Raw genomic sequence first — 19,369 nt, 5'->3', positions numbered from 1 at the left:
TAAAATTGACTAATACTACTATTCCCCAAGCCTTCATGATTGTTTTTTTTTCCCTGTGGATTGGACTGAAAAAAAGTTTTGATTTTGTGTGACTGTGTTTGTGTGTGTGTAATATAATTTGATCAAAATAGGATAAAAATTAGGGAAGTTGTGAAATTGTGATGTTGTGCCAGTTTTTGCAAAGAAGTTCTCAAACAGTTGATATGTTTGATTTGAATGTGTGAGCTGATGGTGTCATCATCACACAATGTACTTTGATTGTGTACAAAAAAAAAAAAAAATGACAAAGATAATAATTTTTCTGCTATAAAAGTGTAGACCATTATGCTATTTCTTGCTGAATAACTTATGATAATCAGTCAGATATATTAAGATATGAGACTGGAGTAAAATTGCATTCGATTAAAAACATAACAACCTAGAAATGTCAAGTAGTTGTTTTTTTTTTTTGTTTTTTTTTTGCAAACTACACAGTATATATGGCAAGTTGTGTGGTGATGACATCAATTCACTCATTTGCATATTCATGTTTTATTCATTCATTTCATTCATGTTGCCTCTTCAAGAACTGTTTTTTTTTTTTTTTTTTAATAAGCCCAACTTTACAATTTTATAACTTTTCTTTATCTTTATGCAATTTTGATCAAACTTTCATCAAAATTTTACTCTTTGTGCCTAAATCACAGACAATACATATGACTTGTTGACATGAGTACATATCGTTCGTCAGCTGTTAGCTGCACAATGATGGAGGTCACGCGAACTTATACACATTCATTTATTACTTCGCCAAACATTAAGCATGCGTGGAATTAATTCAGTCCATGCCGGCATTGGACCACTACTGTGGTGGTATAGATTAACCGATTAGTCAGAATCACCCGTGTCCACACAGCCTCCATTTCTTATAATCTCTAATCTAAACATTTTGTGTTCCTTCGTGTAAGTTATGAAGACGCCTATCTCATTGTCTTTGTTCCTTCGTGTTAGTCATAAAGATGAAATCTTCCGAAGTATCCGTTTTTCCTGGAGGTCAACAAAGATGGGGGGGGGGGGAGAGGAAGGGGGCATGGTGATGAAACACAAAAACAAAGCAAAACACTGCGCCAGTATTTCCTTGGAAACACAAAGCTGATTACTTGTCATCCAAAAGATCTGATTGAAAGTCAATTGAAACCGAGCTTTATGTTTTTTAAACTGAGGTACGTGCGTAGATCGTATATGAAAGATCTAGCTTTGATGTGTTGTGGGATGGTTGTATAAAGGAGAGGAGGACGTTGACGTTGCATCTTCAATCATGGCGTCTTATTGTTGGTATACACAAACACATCACGTCGTGTGAGGCCGCTGAATGCTGGGGTTACCAATGTTCTTTATCATTTCAGGATCTTGAATAGACATGAAAAATCTTGCATCTTTTTAAGACGTAAACTTATTTGAAAGAGTGCAATGTTACGAAAGGACGATAAGATATCGTATTCAAAAAGAGCTATTTTCTGTTACGAATACGCGGTGTGAAACTATATTTAACCAAATTTAATCAGACAGCTCTCGGTATTTCGCGTTTTGCACGAGGAATTATAGTGTCTTGCTGACAAAATTTTGGACGATGGACGCATAACAAAGTCGGAATTTCGGGGCTTGGGTATTTGTTCCAAATTTACCTGGTCAACGCCGGATGGCCTAGTGGTAACGTCGCTGGCCGAAAAGCGGTATAGATGACAGGTTCGAGTTTCACATGTTTGTTTAAAAAAAAAAATAGATCGGCAAGCCGCAGTTGCAGAGGATGACAAGATAGTGACAACAATCTCCCACAGCACATCTTCCCCTTCTGCATCAATATTCTCTTTCTATAATAACTTCTAAATTTTATTGCCAGGTCGGGCAAGCCGTGACTTTCTTTGAAGGCTGATGTAAATATAACGTTCACAGAACAGGTGTGCGTGTGGGGAATTTAATGATGAAGAAACCATCGTCTCTGAAATGATACTAATTTTGGGAGAGGGAACGAATCATGGCCACTGTATGTATCTTCAATTTCGGGGAGTCGTGTAGCGTAGGGAAACACAAGATTTTACTCTTGACGATAGAATATGCACACGAGAAACGAGGGACCTGTTTATATATTTATTTTTTTGTAATAATATATAACGGATATTTATACAGCGCTAGAAACTAGAACAACAAAGAATTGCACGACGCTTTACAGAATTAATAATAGAAGTGACATAACTTGACCAAAAATAGGAATAAACCTAAATCAACAAGCACAAAAATATCAGAACTTACTGGTGAGAACAACACAAATAGTATAATCTGGAACTTTGAAATCAGTTAATGACGGGTTTTAAGACTCTTACGTGTTTCTGTAGATGGAGCTCTATACGGATGGGAGATTGTTATTCCGAAGGTTCGTAATTCCGAAAATGAAAATAAAGTTTGTTATTCCAAAGGTTCGTTAATCCGAAAACGAAATCAGGTTTATAATTCCGAAAAGTTCGTTAGTACGAAACTTGTTTTCATTTTCGGATTAAAGAACTTTATTTCATATTCGGATTAACAACCATTCGAAATAACGAACCTTATCATATATAATTTATGGAATTACGAACCTTCGGAAAAACAAAACTTCGGAATAGCGCCACAAATGTTCGGATTAGCAAACTTTATTCATTTTCTGATTAACGAACATCATAGGTAAAGGGAATTTGTGTGTTTCGGAATAACGAACCATCGGAATAACAACCCATATTTCATTTTCGGATTAGCAAACCTTCGATTAGCGCCCATCAACCACCAAAAAAAAAAATAATGATGATAATGAAAATGAGGGCATTATGACATAAAGGCATACGTCACAGGATGAATCAAAGCTGGATTGAAGACCTGGGCCCCATTTCATAAAAGATGTTATATAGGATAGCAACTCTTGGTGGAATGGCAACTTCCAATAGCAACAGCCAATCAGGAAGCTGGATTCTTGTCGTTACCATGACAATTGCCATCCCAGCAAGAGTTGCTATCATACCAACCTTTTATGAAACGGGGCTCCCCGGGACTGGTCTGGAATTGCGATGCGATGAGATGAATACACAAATAAAAAAAAAAAAGTGACTCGTGACGGAAACACTTGCAGACAAGCGCATAAGTATCTGGAGTTTAACTCTCCTCCTATCACATCACGATTCTATTGAGCGTAATCGGGGTGACATGCTCACGTTTGCAAACCTGGAAAAGTAACTTTTGCCGGTCGGCTGTAAGCTCATTTTTATTAATTGCCAAAGTATGCCTTGAATACTGCCTTGAAGAAGATTAAAGGACTCGTTTATTAAAGGACAAGTTCACCTTTATAAACATAAGGATTGAGAGAATGCAGCAATATTTAACTAGAACACATCAGTGAAAGTTTGAGGAAATTGGACAATCGATGCAAAAGTTATGAATTTTTAAAATTTTTGTGTTGGAACCGCTGGATGAGAAGACTACTAAGGCTCATGATGTCATATGAGTGCAACAGTATAAAGAAAATGTGAAGAAAATTCAACATATTGTCTTCACTTTTTTGGCATAATAAAAGAGCACTTGACTTGCCTCTTTCTAAAGGCAATGGGAATAATATTACCCATAACATATTATGTCAGTAACGAGTCAAGGGAATGTGTACTTTTTTCAAAAGATTAAATTTTGTGAAATTCTCTTTATATTTTCCTTATGTTGTTGTACGCATGTGACATCATACACTGCAGTAGTCTTCTCATCCAAGCGTGACTGCACAAAAACTTCAAAAATTCATAACTTTTGAACGGATTGTCCGATTTTCCTCAAACTTTCAATGATGTGTTCTACTAATATTGCTACATTTTCTCAATCCTTATGTTAATGAAGGAGAACTTGTCCTTTATTAAGCAAGTGTTAATCTTTAGAAAGAGTCAATACCAATTCCCGTTTCTGTTACCATGGTTACAAGGAGCTCAAGAGACTTATGAACATCTGGGGAAAGAAATGTACTATGTTGTGCTGTTCGTTATTTCGAAGGTTCGTTATTCCAAAGGTTCGTTAATCCGAAACACACAAATTCCCTATACCTAGAGGTTCGTTAATCCGAAAATAAAAAAGGGTTCGTTAATCCGAATATTTGTAGCGTTAATTCCGAAGGTCCGTTATTCCGAAGGTTCGTTAATCCGAAAATGAAATAGGGTTCGCTATTCCGAGGGCTCGTTTATCCGAAAATGAAATAGGGTTCGTTATTCCGAAGGTTCGTTAATCCGAAAATGAAATAGGGTTCGTTATTCCGAAGGTTCGTTGATAAGACAGTGAAACATGGTCCGTAACGAACCTTTGAAATAACGAGCTTTGTTTCATTTTCGGATTAACAAACCTTCGGAATAACGAACCTTATTTCATTTTCGGATTAAAGAACCTTCGGAATAACAAACCTTATCACATTTTCGGATTAACGAACCTTCGGAATAACGAACCTTCGGAATAACGAATCTGCGGAATAACGAACCTTCGAAATAACGAATCTTCGGAATAACAAACCTTCGGATTAACGAACCTTCGGACTAAAGAACCTTCGGAATAACGAACTGTAACCAATTTTGCAACAGCACACTGAAACAGAAGCTATACATCTCAACAAATTTCTGGATTGTTTGGTGTGTCTTTTTATAGAATGAAATCTGGCAAATGTTGAGGAGGATAATATACTGCTTTTTGAATTTTGACATGTCATTCCATTACAACATCCAAACTACTAGCGCTTCAACTAGCCGTTTAAATGTGGCGTTTATTATTTATCATGGCGTGAACTAGACGCGGAACGCACATTAGGTAAACCTGCATCCATTCTGCAACCTCTCCAAATGTTCCTGAAATATTTTTGTTTTTCACTGTCTTTACCATTCCTAAACACTTCCGGGCGTTTCCGCACCTTCGGGAGAGGGAAAAGTTTTCTTGTCCGAATTTTGGTCGAGACCAAAATATCGCATAAATGTCATAATTTGCTTCCCAACCTTTCCTAATCCTGTCTAACAAAAACGTTAACAACCACACAATGATCATGCAAAATGGTAGCAAGAATATATTAAAAGATTGATTTTATTTACAGGAGACAATCTATGTACGTTTTGCTACGCTGAAGTTGAAACCTGTGAACATTTGTTTGTTTGTTTGTTTGTTTGTTTTTACCGCACGAAAGTTAATCATCTTTGGAAATTGTGCAGTCAAGGTATGGTTTTATCCCATCACGGATTCAGAATTTAGATTGGTACTCCGTTCATGTAGGCAATGGTATGTACTTAAATGCATGACTTTGGGAAAAGGGCAACTCCATAAATCATTCGATATTCTTAATTCAATGAACTAATGATATTTGAAATTTCCAAGAAAAAGAATACGCCCAGATTGGTCGTGGAAATAAAGGAAAGAATGTTAGATGGGTTAGAAGAGGAAAGATATTATCAATGAAGCGAGGTGCGCTGACTTTGCACAACAGGAAATGGAATCAATTTTCAAACGGATAATAACACGGTAATATTTCACTCGATATTTATAGCTATATACCATTTTGCCATGCATTTTTGTTGTGTGGTTGTTGTATGTGTTTGGTTAGTAGGTGTCTGTGTGTATGTGCGTGAGTGAGCACCATGGTAAGGTATGGCTGTGGTGTGCTCTAGGACTAAGAGTGGGGAGATAAAAAATGAGGTTAGTGATTGAGGGGGTAATGTTCTATATAGTCATTGATTATGCATAATATGCTGTTTGTTTTATATGCCATCAATAGATAATTTCATCAATAAATGATTATTGTTATGAAGAGTATGTAAAAGCAATAAGTGTGGATAGCATGTTCCCGTAATGTATGATAATCAAAAACTTCTATATCAATGAAACAGTGTCTCATAACGTGAACGCTGATCATTTATGAAGGCCTGACTCAATGGGACGTTCTACCGTTTCATTCGTTTTTATGTCACTTTATTTTTCAACGTCAATTTGATTTGCCGGAGTGACATCCTCCCTTTAAAATGTTCGATATGTTGGAGTAGCAGGGTTTACGTGCTTGGAAAGGAGGTGCAATATAAAGTAACGTGCCAAGATGAGAAAGTGAAGAGAGAATGGGAGGAACATGAATCCGACAAGCCATTAATAAATGAGGACCGATGACTGATCACCCAGGGTAGGGTAGTTATAAGACATGTGCTGGTTATGCAGTAGGTGACATTTAGGACTGCGATCAGACTTGATTGCAGTTTGCTGAAAGTGTGAGCTATGCAGAAGCAAGAACTGGAACGGAGAAACATCCAACATGAATGTTTCGATAGGGGTGGGGGGAAATGTTGTTCTATAGCTCCTATAATATTTTGTAGAGGAAGCGAAAAGAGCGTTCAGAATAATGCAAGGCGCGTGTAGATATACTGTTATAGGGGATCGAGTCACGAACCCGGCTCTCATCCAAAGGAAACGAAAACCAAGATGCGGATGAAGTAAAAGTAGAATTAGGAGGAGGAGGAAGAGGAGGAGGAGGAGGAAGGGAGAGGAGGAGGAGGAGGAGGAGGAGGAGGAGGAGAAGGAGGAGGAGGAGGAGGAGGAGGAGGAAGAAGAGGAGGAGGAGGAGGAGGAAGGGGAGGAGGAGGAGGAGGGGGGAAGGGGAGGAGGAAGGGGAGGAGGAGAAGGAGGAGGAGGAGGAGGAGGAGGAGGAGGAAGAGGAGGAGGAGGAGGAGGAAGGGGAGGAGGAGGAGGAGGGGGAAGGGGAGGAGGAAGAGGAGGAGGAGGAGGAGGAGGAAGAGGAGGAGGAGGAGGAGGAAGGGAGAGGAGGAGAAGGAGGAGGAGGAGGAGGAGGAGGAGAAGGAGAACAATGAGAATGAGGGGAATAGAAAGGAGGAGGAGCGGAGGAAAATGAGATGGAGGACAAGAAGTAAACATGGTAAGTGAGAAGGAAGGAGAGGAACGAACAATAGAAAGGGATCTGGAGGAGGAGGAGGAGGAAAGAAGAAGAAGTAGCAGTAGTAGTAGAAGAAGAAGAAAAAAAGAAAAGAAAAAGAAAATGAAGAAGAAGAGGAAGGTGAAACGAAGAAGATGACAGCTTAAAGAGGAATTCCAGTCCACTTACAAGTTAGTCTGACAAGAAAGGGTAAAATCTTACGAGCAGAACAGTAAACTTTGATCAAAACCGGATAAAAATTAGGAAAGTTATGAAATTGTGAAGTTTCGCTATAATTTCCACAAGTTGATATAAATATGCAAATGAGTGGGCTGATGACGTCATCACCTCATAATTTTCCATCGATCGTACAAAAAAAAAAATATTGAAAATTAAATGTTTCTTTTATTAAAGTGTAAAACTATTCCTTTAGCTGAATAACATCAGAATGATTATCTGTTATACATGTACCAGGATTTGAGACTGGGGAGTAATTGCGTTTGAATGAAAAACTGAACATTTCATGTACAAACAAAATGGTAAGTTGTGGGGATAACATTATCATCACTCCACTATTTGTATATTCATATTGACTGTTCAAGAATCGATTCCTGAAAAATTAGCAAAACTTCCAATTATCATAACTTCCTCATTTTCCATACGATTCTGATCAAATTTTAATTGTTGCGTCAGGAAAATTCTACTCCTTCTTTTTAGACTAACTTTCAACTGCGCTGGAATTCCCCTTAATGCGCAAACAAGAATTTTGTTCTCAGTTGCTGTAGCAACAGCAACAGTGTTTGCCTGGAAGAGGTAGTACATGGTAGTAGAAGTGACGAGTGTACAACAGTGATATCAGGCATCCGGTATATAATAGAAGTATGGAAGATAAGGTGTAGTAAAGGTGTCAGTGATATACTGAGTAATCAGTAGCAGTTAGGTGTAGAAGTGTAAGTACATTTTGAATGCTCTTTCTTCTTCGAGTATAAGTAAATTATTTGCTTATTGTGTAAGCTGAACAGTGAGGAGCGGTTAGTTGAGGGAATGAACAAAACTATAACTATATAATTATAGAAAAAAGTCAGAGAGAGAGAGGAAGAGAGTTGAAGAGGGTGTTTGCGTGTATGTGTGTTTGTAACTAAACTGAATTATGATACTAAATTTGATGATTTTCTATTTCAATTATTCATTTTATCAAAACGAAAATGTGTGGGGGGTTTTCAGAAACAAATAATGAAATATGCCCGTTATTTTGAGCAATCATACCTCCTTCTGAAATCTCTTACAATGTGTGTGTGTGTGTGTGTGTGTGTGTGTGTGTGTGTGTGTGTGTGTGTGTGCGTGTGTGCATAAATAAATAATGGCAGAAAAGAGAATAGAAAATAAACGATGTTCCCCCACAAAGGAGCAATAACCCGTCACGACCGAACAGCATCGCCCACTCGGCCAGAGATTCAAACGGGGTGAATGTGCAAGTTAATTACCAGTTCTGAAAATACGCGTGGCAGGCATCTGCGATGTGTAATCGCATCATTAATGAAGGGATACATTTGGAGAGACAAACTACGGATATTGAAGGGGGCCCGACATTTTGACTTGGGACATCCCACTGCTATTGGTACATTCGTCGACTGCTGATCGCTCCCCCTCTTCACTGGGTTTTCTTGATAGCGCAACCCTGACTTGGGCATCGAGAAACTTCTACAAGTCTCTCCCCTTGTCTTCAGATAGATAGATAGATATATAAATAGATAAATAGATGGATAGATAGATAGATAGATAGATAACTATATAGATAGATAGATAGATAACTATATAGATAGAAAGATAGATAGATAACTAGATAGATAGATAACTATATAGGTAGATAGATAGATAGATAGATAGATAGATAGATAACTATATAGGTAGATAGATAGATAGATAACTAGATAGATAGATATAATAGATAGATAACTAGATAGATAGATAGATAGATAGATAGATAGATAGATAGAGAGATAGATAGAGAGATAGATAGACAGATAACTATATAGGTAGATAGATAGATATATAACTAGATAGATAGATGCATATATAAATAGATAGATAGATAGATAACTAGATAGATAGATAAATAGATAGATAGATAGATAGATAGATAACTAGATATATAGATAAATAAATGGATAGATATAGATAAATAAATAAATACTTTAAATTCATTAACAAACTAATGAATCCATAGATGGATGACATGCAGAACATAATATTAAATATATTACTCTCTCTCTCTCTCTCTTTTTCATGCCTGCTCATTTGATCTTCCACCTATTGAACAGAGTTACACATACTGGTATAATTATGATCGTATCCGGACAATTACCCCCATATCAGATTCAAAATCTGATCACTGTTGCATGCATCTGTTCGTCTATCCCCATTACCGACCTCTATCCATATCAATAAATGAAAAGATGCAAATAATTATGTAGATAGATATATAGATGGATGGATAGTAGTATAGATTCATGGATGGATAGATAGATAGATAGATAGATAAATAGATAGATAGATAGATAGATAGATAGATAGATAGATAGATAGATAGATAGATAGATAGATAGATAGATATACAGTTCGACCTCGATTATCCGGCCTCCTTTTATCCGGAAATCTCTATTATCCGGACGCGTTCACGCAGTGAAGGACTTTGTTTTTTTCATCCAGAAATTGAGAAAAAAATAGTGACTTTCATGGATCTATTTCATTAGTTTCATAAGATGTGCATGATATGTTTCTCAATATCTAATGAGGTAAAACATGTATGATTTTCACATAAAGATATACTTTATTTTTGTGAAGAAGGGACTACAATTTTGCGCAAGCTAGCATAGATTACACCACCGTTGCGGGGTACGCTACCTGCCTAGCTGCCAGTGCACTGGGACGGCAGCTTGGACGGCAGCTATATACACTAACATTGTGTCTCCCATATCCGGCCAATTCGCATATCCGGATGAGCGCCGGTACCGACATGGCCGGATAATCGAGGTCGAACTGTAGATAGATAGATAGATGCATAGATAGTGAGCTAGCTATAGCTAGCTGGATACCAACATATATAGATGGATAGATAGATAGGTCGATGGATAGATAAATATATGTACAGATATATAGATGGATGGATAGCCAGATAGATATACAGATAGATTAATAGATATGTATGTATAGATGGATAGATAAAGATTAACAGGTGAGATAGATAGCTATATTGATAATAATTTCTCCAATAATTCTTCTCTTCCTATCGAGTCTACACCATTCCCCTGTTCTTTCTCACTATTCTGTTATGTACCTTCTTTTTTTTTTTAAATCAACAATATTTATTTTGCATCTCTCTGCTGTAACCCCATAAGATACCCACACTGATTTTGACCTCTTACTTTCAAATTAACCTGCCTTAGAAGTGTGCTTACAATTTTACAATCTGTGAGAATGTGTTTGTGTGTGTATGTGTGTGTCTGTCTCTCTACAATCCCATCTATCGTTTGTATACAAGTAGCAGTCCCACACTCTTTCTCAACTAACATTACACCATTCCTTGGCATACATTGTTTTCTTCATTTCTCTTTTCTTTGCAAATCAGTGGAAATTTGAATAAGAAAGGGTAGAGTTTAATGCATGTATTAAGACACAACAGTGAAAATGCTGTCATATATCGCATGAAAATTGAGGAAGTCATGAAATAGTGAAGTTTCACTAATTTTCACCAAACAATTCTTCAATAGTCAATATGAATATGCAAATGAGTGAGTTGGTAATGTCATCGCCTCACAGCTTGCCATATAGTTTGTACCAAAAGTTTTTTGATCAAATACAATTGTGCCCCAGTCTCAAATCCTATTTCATCTGACTGATCATTATTTTTGACTTTTTTTAGCCAGGGATAAAATCACATTTTATACTTTGGTTGCAGAAAAATTGAATTTTTGTCAGTTTCTTTGCAAAATTGTGAGGTGATGACATCATCAGCTCATCATTGCATATTCATATCAACTGTTCAAAAACTGTTTTGCAAAAATTAGGTAACTTCACAATTGTATAACTTTCCTAAGGTTTATCTAATTTTTATCAAATTTTTGCTGTTGTGCTTAGAGAATTTTACTGTTTCTTTTCAGAAAAGTCAAGTTTTAAGTGACTGTACAGTACTGGTTGAGGTGGGGATTCATGTTTTGAACATTCCTAAGTGAGATAATGAAAAGCCTCTTATGAAATATGAAAGAGCATGTAATTTTAAGAAGGATTCAACATTTATTTGATGAAAATTGGTTTTCAAATGGCCGAGATATCCAAAAAAGTGCTAATAATAAAAGGCGAATTTATTAGGGTCTTTTGTTTCACCGTGTTTCTGGATATCTCACCCATTTCAAAACCGATTTTCATCAAATAAACTTTTGATACCCCTTAGAACTGCATGCTCTTTGACATCTCATAGAGTGGTTTCTGAATATCTCGCAAAACGTTAAAAGCTAAATCCTCACCTCGACCAGAACTGTACACACCCTTTAACTGGTCTGGAATTATCCTTCAACTATTTTGTCCTCGAAATGACATGTCATTCTTTTTCCCCTCTCCATCGCTTTCTTCTCTCTCTCTTTCTCTGCCTTTCTCAACCAAGACATTTGGTATCTGCTCAAGTATTTTCTGTACAAAAACGACAACAACAATGAAGAACGAGACGTCGAGACACTTGTAATTCTGTTTCCAATTTCCATAATCGATCCTGCGTAAGATCACAGGCATTTTTACTATCCACATACAAAATTAAAACATCAGCCACTTCAGTTACCATTCACGGTATACTTCCAGGAAAGCCAAAAATGATAGAATATGCCCAACACCAATACATTATTGTAGCTTTACCCCATAAAAAAAAAAAGGAAAGAAATTTCAGGAAAAAAAAAATCATCAGAAAAAAAGCACCATCATAATGTAATATGTCACATGCTTTAATTCCTTTCACACTCGTCTCTGCTCGCATTTTATATATTTACAGTCGTCATTTCAAGATGCCAACGTGAGCTACTCACACAGTCAAATTTGGAGATACATTTCATACATTGGTGCCACAGTTTTAGCAATATTCGGCCGCATTACGGGTTACACTGGCCGGGGAAAAAAAGGCCAGACAAAACTTAAAGCAAACAGGTACGGTGCATTCATACCGACCTCCCTCATTGTACATGATTGCAAGAGATGATCAGAGAAATGGCTGAAAAAATCAAAAAAAAAATCACTCCATTCGCAGCAGAGCAATCCTATAAGACTTTCGTCCATATCTTTGTGTCTCAAACAAACAAACAAACAAACAAACAAACAAACAAACATGGTCCATTTACTCTGAGATTTCTTTACACATCACAACCTTCTTCCTTCTACATGTACAGGGGAAACCTGGTTAAAACGAGGACCTGAAAACCATGACAATTACCTTGTTACATCAGATTTCTCACTATATCAGGTTACTAAAAACAAAGAAATATAAATTTGGACCTGCTAAATCACCTTGTCTACATCTGACCTCTTCATAACAAGGTTCCACTCCCGTATTTGAATAGCTGGTTAACATCATCAGTAATGGGTCAAGCACAGTACTGGTACGCACTCCCAGGTGGTGGTCAGTCATCCTCGGACCAGGAAACTGACCACAACCACGGGACGTTTGCTATTCTCACATCATAAGCTGCTGATGCCCTCGCTTGGCAAAAACAGTTGAAAAAAAAAAGAAGAGAGGAGTCCTCACAGTCAAACCATTACACCACTAAAAAGTTAGGCCCTCTCCAAACTACATTACTTTACAGTCTGAATGTGAAATTTCTTGAATAATTATCCATTGAGGAAGTTGGCAAATCATACTGAGGGAGCATATTTATTCCAAACATACACCATACTGCACTCGAGCCAACATCTTTTAGCTGAGAATGAACAGGAAGAAGGAGGCAATAAGGGGACTACACATACCAACATCTTTCAGTATTCCATGTCAATCAAAATCGGAGGTGCATAAATATTCACAGACCTACACAGAACAAATCGAAACAAAGAAATCAATAGAGTGGAAGAACTTTTTGTGATTTTTTTTTTTAAACAGAAACAGAAATTGATCGGTCATCTCAGATTGTATCATCCACTGGGAAAAGAAAAAAATGCTGGAGTAAATGTTGGAAATCAACGTCAATTAAATATGACAGTACATATTACCCATTACTGATATAGTGCAGATGCAACCATGTTGGGACCATCCAAGGGCTTGGATACATTTATGTGTACGAGTACACAGCAGCTTGTATGCCTACAATAGCGCCCTCTAGTGTTTCTCAATCGAAAAGTGGTAAACACTTGCACCTCGCATTGTAACTAAAGAACACTACTGTAAATTCTAATTCTCTAATTCCCCTTCTGGACTCAAGAAGAAGTCATAATCCAACAATGGATGTGTGCGGTATGCTGCGTGTGTAAGTTTTGAGCAGATCTTGAAGCCCAGGCTGGGATGTACAATGTATAGTCTCTCCTTTAACCACTATCAAGTATTCAATAAAGCAAAATGGCCAGCACTCTGTCTACAGGTTCAAATGAACTTTAGAATAAAAAGAACAAAAACTCAAACAAAAAATATACATTGTGTTGTTTCAAGGCTTGCCATGGTATGGAATATGATTTGCAACCACAATCTACAAATACAACAATCCTATGTTATGGCCCTGTCAAAACTGCTACAATATTTAGAAGAAAAAACTGATACAATTTAGTCAAAACAGTGTATATGCAATTTTGTAACATCTGCCTTTCCCACTTCATTCAAATCCATTAACCTGCTGATTCTGTTGTGTTAGATTCTTGGAGTGTCAACATCAAATTCATTGATCATTTCTTCAGTTATTACAAATTTGATGAAAAAGCAGACTTTTGGCTTGATTTTTCCACCACAACCAACCTCAAGAGCTTATCATTTGTATCACCAAATCATGGTGAATTTGAATGAAATTCAATGAGTTATTCTATAAAGCAGGAGGACTTCTGAAATGTCACAAACTTTTAGGTATGTACCATGACCTGTGCCCTTTGAACCCAACCATCACATCAGTCCATCTTTACTTGGCTACACATTATGTACACATGAGCGAGCTATGAGTAGCCCAATGAAAATCCTGAATTGTATTTAATTCAAAGATTACCCAACGTCTTCACAAAGTTGTTCTGCCAAGGAGAAATCTCAAACTAATGGACGGACATCCCAAACATACAACATCTACTGCACCAGTGCTCACACCTGTATTAAAATGAATGTCAATTAAATTCATATGCACATGTGGTTATGACCAGGGGTTTATACACACAATATAAAGTTAGGACTCACCATGACAATACACATACACCTTAACATATCCAGTTACACACTACTGAATTTCATATCGCACAAAATACTTCAAATAATCCTCCATTTTTTTGGTAGTTCATTTTCTATGCAGAGTGTACACAGTGTTTCTTCATCTTCGGATCACATTTATAAATTTTGCAAATAGAAATAAAAATCATACTTCTGGAATGACAACACTTTCATCATTGTTTCAAATCATATGACACATCCTACACCTTTAGCAAAACACAAACAATTGAAATCATACATTTAAATCACGCCATAACATCTTACTTTGTAGAATGCACAAATGTGCAGATGTGCACAAAAAGCTACATACAGCTGTGAGTCTGTCAAGATACAAATGCAGGAATCTGACAGTGTTCTACAACAAACTATCGACCTGGGTATTTTGTGGAAGAAATGGGTAATATGGTATGATGAAAAACATGACCGTAACAGGAAAATCATTCCGAGAACAAAGACATCTGTCAAGCAGCTCATTTCCGCCCATACATGCATGCTGAAAATCGCCCAATTTCCCAATGATAAAAAAGTCTTTCGTGCCTCAGAGTCCACCTCATCAGCATTTTGCAAGCTGCGCCTGAAGCGTGCATGTATGCACACCTCTAATAAGCACAGCTTGAACTCCCTCGTTTGTTGGACCTACTTGCCAATGATAATCCTTTATTTCAAAAAAAAAAAAAAAAAAATTCCTGCATCCAGATGCTGGTCAAAACCACTTCCAAAATCTAATCACCTGTTCCTTATGTCATTATCAACTTTTCTGATACGTTTTATCCAAGACATCTTTTTGAGTTATTTTGCAGACAAACTAATGGGGCAAAAACTTAACCTCCTTGACGGAGATGAAAACTAACGTGTGACTTGGATTGGGGCTCCCTAGATGTGCAGTAGAGAGCAGAAACAGTCAGAGCCAAAGGATAAAACAGTGACGAGATGGATTACCGGTGGTGAGCATTTCATTATCCTGGTGCCAACTTTGTGACGAGGTTTGCGATTACAAGTCGTGGTGGATACAGTTCTTATGGCAGTGGCCAGGAAGCGAGCAATCGGATGCAAGCATAAAAGATGTTGCCATGGTAACCGCAATCGTTGCAACTTATCAACACTGGCAAACATCACTGGAAAACATGCGTATTATAAAAATTGGTGCCCCAAAACTTCCCTAGTCGATTTGGCAATCAGTGTGGTGATGCCAATACGTACAACTTCATTTGAATGCTTGATGGGGCCTGAAAAGTCTGCCTGTTTTCAGTTTACCATCTTAATTTTTCTAATGATGCAGCTATAAAATAAACCGAGTATTGTGCAACCTCTGGCAAATTTTCTGTTGCCATACAAATATACATGCATGTATACATCCATTGGGATTTGCAAGAATTGTGGCTAGATTTGCTCTCACCATTCTGTTTAGATGAAATCACATACAGTTAATGCACATGAGCATTAGTCTTGTTCACACTCGTACAGTGTCGCTACTGCCGTAAAAGCATTCAGGCATCTATTACACTTGGAACTCTTGATGTTACATACCGCCATAATACTACATATCGGAAGAGAAGAGCAGCGAGAAAGATCAAGACGGTAGTCGCTCAAAATCTACTTTGCAAAGAGTGTCATATTTTGAGGACATATTGCAGATAAATCACAAATAGACTGATCATTCACCGCAGCGATACCTTCCCCACAACCGCCACCACAATAGCAATAGTCTGGAGCTACGAGAATCCGGAAAATGCAAACAGGCAAATCAACAACAACAACAACATCAAACTGCCACTCTGTATAACAATGAGTTCTGGTATAGAAGTTGTGATCAGGATTTTTTTTTTTTTTTCATCCATGACAAGAGCTGACCAATGTTTTTAACACTGGCATTTGGGCTTTGACCGCCAACATTCGGTCACTCTGTGTGTGCAGACTCCTTACGGCAAGCCTGATGGTGCGGTGTAACCTCGGACATCTCTAAATTTTGGCCGGATGGCAAGATAAGAATGAGTGATGTCCCGAATGGCTATCGGCCTATCAACGCATGGATGCTTAACGCGCAACTTGGACTCTGTCGAGGCAAGGGTCAAGCCATTTTCGAAGCCCAATTCTCTGTCCCTCTCCCCCATTGCCCCCACCCCAAATAAATTACTCACTGTCACTTCATTCCTTTGTACAGAATGACCAAAAGAAACACTAACATCACATCACTTGTGCTGAAAGTTGTAACAGCAATAACACGAAGGAGAGCTTTCATCGAACATCTAGTACACAATCAGATGTCAGTCACATGATCAATTTGGGGGGGGGGGGGGGGTGGAGACTTGCCAGGTAGCAACCGACCTGACCCTGTATCTCTTATGCACCAATACATCATTGCTGTCACTTGTGCATTGTGACCCTTTTGATGACTAGGCGATTTGCTTACCAGTCCCACGGTGCTATTACACATCAGACATTTTATCCTATCAAATTCCGTCATTACCACAAAATGTAGCATTTTAAGAAACAAATGAAAAAAAAAAAATCCACCCAAATCTCTAGACTGCATTATGTAAAGTATATCTTCCTACCCAAAAGAAGTACAAACTTGTGCCCAGAACCAAATAAAGTGTTAAGACGGACCGATGATTAGGTAAGATAATGGTCTTGATATGATTGGGGAGAGGGGGGGGGGGGGGGGGGGGAGTGGAACCCTATCCCCCATCACCCTCATTTTGAATTCAGTGAGTGGTGACCCCCACTGCATCACCCGGGCATCAACGTTTAAGAATTCCTTCTACACTGTAGCGTACGCCATCCTTAGCATCTCTGCCTATCCTACGCAACCTCCACCATGTAACGCACAATCACTGGATGGTCCTCCTCATTTTTCACATGGCAAAATGCGGTGAAACGGTTATACCAAAAACAGGACGGGAAAGGTTCTACGTCTGCTCAAATCCATGAGATCTCTGCTATTCTGCTATACAGTGTTTGCTATTCTGTCTTGCTATCACGTGAAACTCAGTTCATGAACAAGAGAAGGAGAAATGCAGATAATTCTCCAGATCTTCCTTAATTGTCAAAAAAAGAGGCACAGTTGTCAAAACATTCAGAATACAATGGTCCAAATCTCACATCCACATGTTGTTCAGAATTTTTCGCTTTGCATATATGTACACAAAAGTGGTTTTAATTTACCCAAAGACAATACAGTGAACCATGGCTAAAAAAAAGAAAAAAAAGAAGAAAAATACACACACACAAGAAAAAAAAAGGAGCTAGTGATAATGAAATTACAGAGTAGTCAGAATACGAAATATGCTTGTCTGTACACCTATGGATTACATATAAGAAAGGTGTTAATTGACCTTGGTTAGAGTGTTTGTCAACTAGTGGGAGATGGGTTTGAAATGAGATTTTTTTGCAAATGTATGAGGGGTGTGGGGAGGAGGGCTGGGACTATCAACAGGATGCAAAGTCGCTGCAGAAATTACATACACCTCAAATTTTCAAAACTTTGCAGAGAGAGAGAGAGAGAGCATTATAATGCTTGCCTGAGTCAGAGATTGAAAACGGATCGGTGACTGCCCCAAGTTCATTGCACTTTTACCGCCACAGATGAACACACCGTGCACCTCTGAAAAGAAGTCCTTTTAATGTGTTTGATGTCAGAAACCTTCGACATTCCACATGCCCAGAAAATTATTCTGCACAGCTGGTATGAAAAAGTGCATTTATAACTAAGAAGGGGGAAATGAGTTATATAGTTTGCCGAAGACAGATATATACACAAAAACATATATACATATATGTATATTTCTTTTTTGAAGGGGTGTTTCCCCCAAATTTATGAAACTGTGAACTGGTTTTAAAATAATATGTTATCCTCCCAAGTAACTGTTGAAGATTTTGGCATATCCAAAACCACACCCCCGTGAGACGTTTATCGGATTCTTTAAATCGTTAACATCAATGGTATCTAGTGATGCTCCACAAATGGGATTTGCTGCTTCAAAGTAGGGCAGAGTGTCTCCTTATCTCTACAAGTAGAGGCAGTGTACTGGATTCGCAACTCAATGCGCTACCAGCCGATAAAGTGAGCGGTCCATGTTCTCCTTGGTTCTCGTAATCCATTTCATACAGTAGCTATTTCAGTGCATACTATTTCCTCCTCCTTAAAAAACAAACAAACAAACAAACAAAAGAGCCAGTTTTGACGAATTTTATAAGCAGATTAAGCCCCAATAGTGACAAGGAACGAGCAACTTTAGGGAGCTATGTCTTACAGCACTACAATCACCAAAAATGTAGTCCCACACATCGAGATTTGTGTAGCCGAGTGGTTTGTTGATATTGCATTGGACAGAAATGGTGGGGGAGGGTGAAGAAGGGAAAGGATAAATTCAAGTAATTAAGGAGGAGAAGCTAAGCATGCCAATTTTCTTACAGGTTATTTACCTACATATCATTATCTGTTTTGTTGTTTTGTTTTGTTTTTCAGGGGGGGGGGGCACTGAGTCAGATGTATCATCAATCTGATCAGAGCTCTGGCAGAGTGCCCAGGGCCAGGCTGATCATTAATTTGCAGTGCACCAAAAGATTTGGCTTTGCTCCCTTTGCCAGTGGCTGTGCACGGGGCTGCAGCTCTACAAAAATTGCAGTTTCCAGTACTCTCGACACCAATCTCCCTCACAGTGATAGCCTCCAAACACTCGTGCTCCCAGTCAGTAACGAGAAAAAGTTTTCGCGTAAATTTTAGTCAATCACAGATATGCATCAAATTGTCGTCCAAATACACATAAAGCAACGTCATTCACTCAATGTTCACAGATGAATTGTCCTTGGAAAAAAAAAAACAGAGAGAGAAAAAGAGGAAACTTGTGGAAGATTGTGCATATCAGGAACGTAGAAAAATCTTGATAAAAAAAATCATTGACATGTTTCGGACAGCACATCTGTCAAACAGTCGCAGCGCCGACAAAATGCAAATATACCGGGTTTGCATAGCCATCAACATATCGACACTACATACTGGATTTTCTTTGGGC

This window comes from Diadema setosum, chromosome 21 (assembly GCF_964275005.1).
Source record: "Diadema setosum chromosome 21, eeDiaSeto1, whole genome shotgun sequence".
NCBI classification, from domain to species: Eukaryota; Metazoa; Echinodermata; class Echinoidea; order Diadematoida; family Diadematidae; genus Diadema; species Diadema setosum.
Note: the sequence above shows the minus strand (reverse complement) of the source record.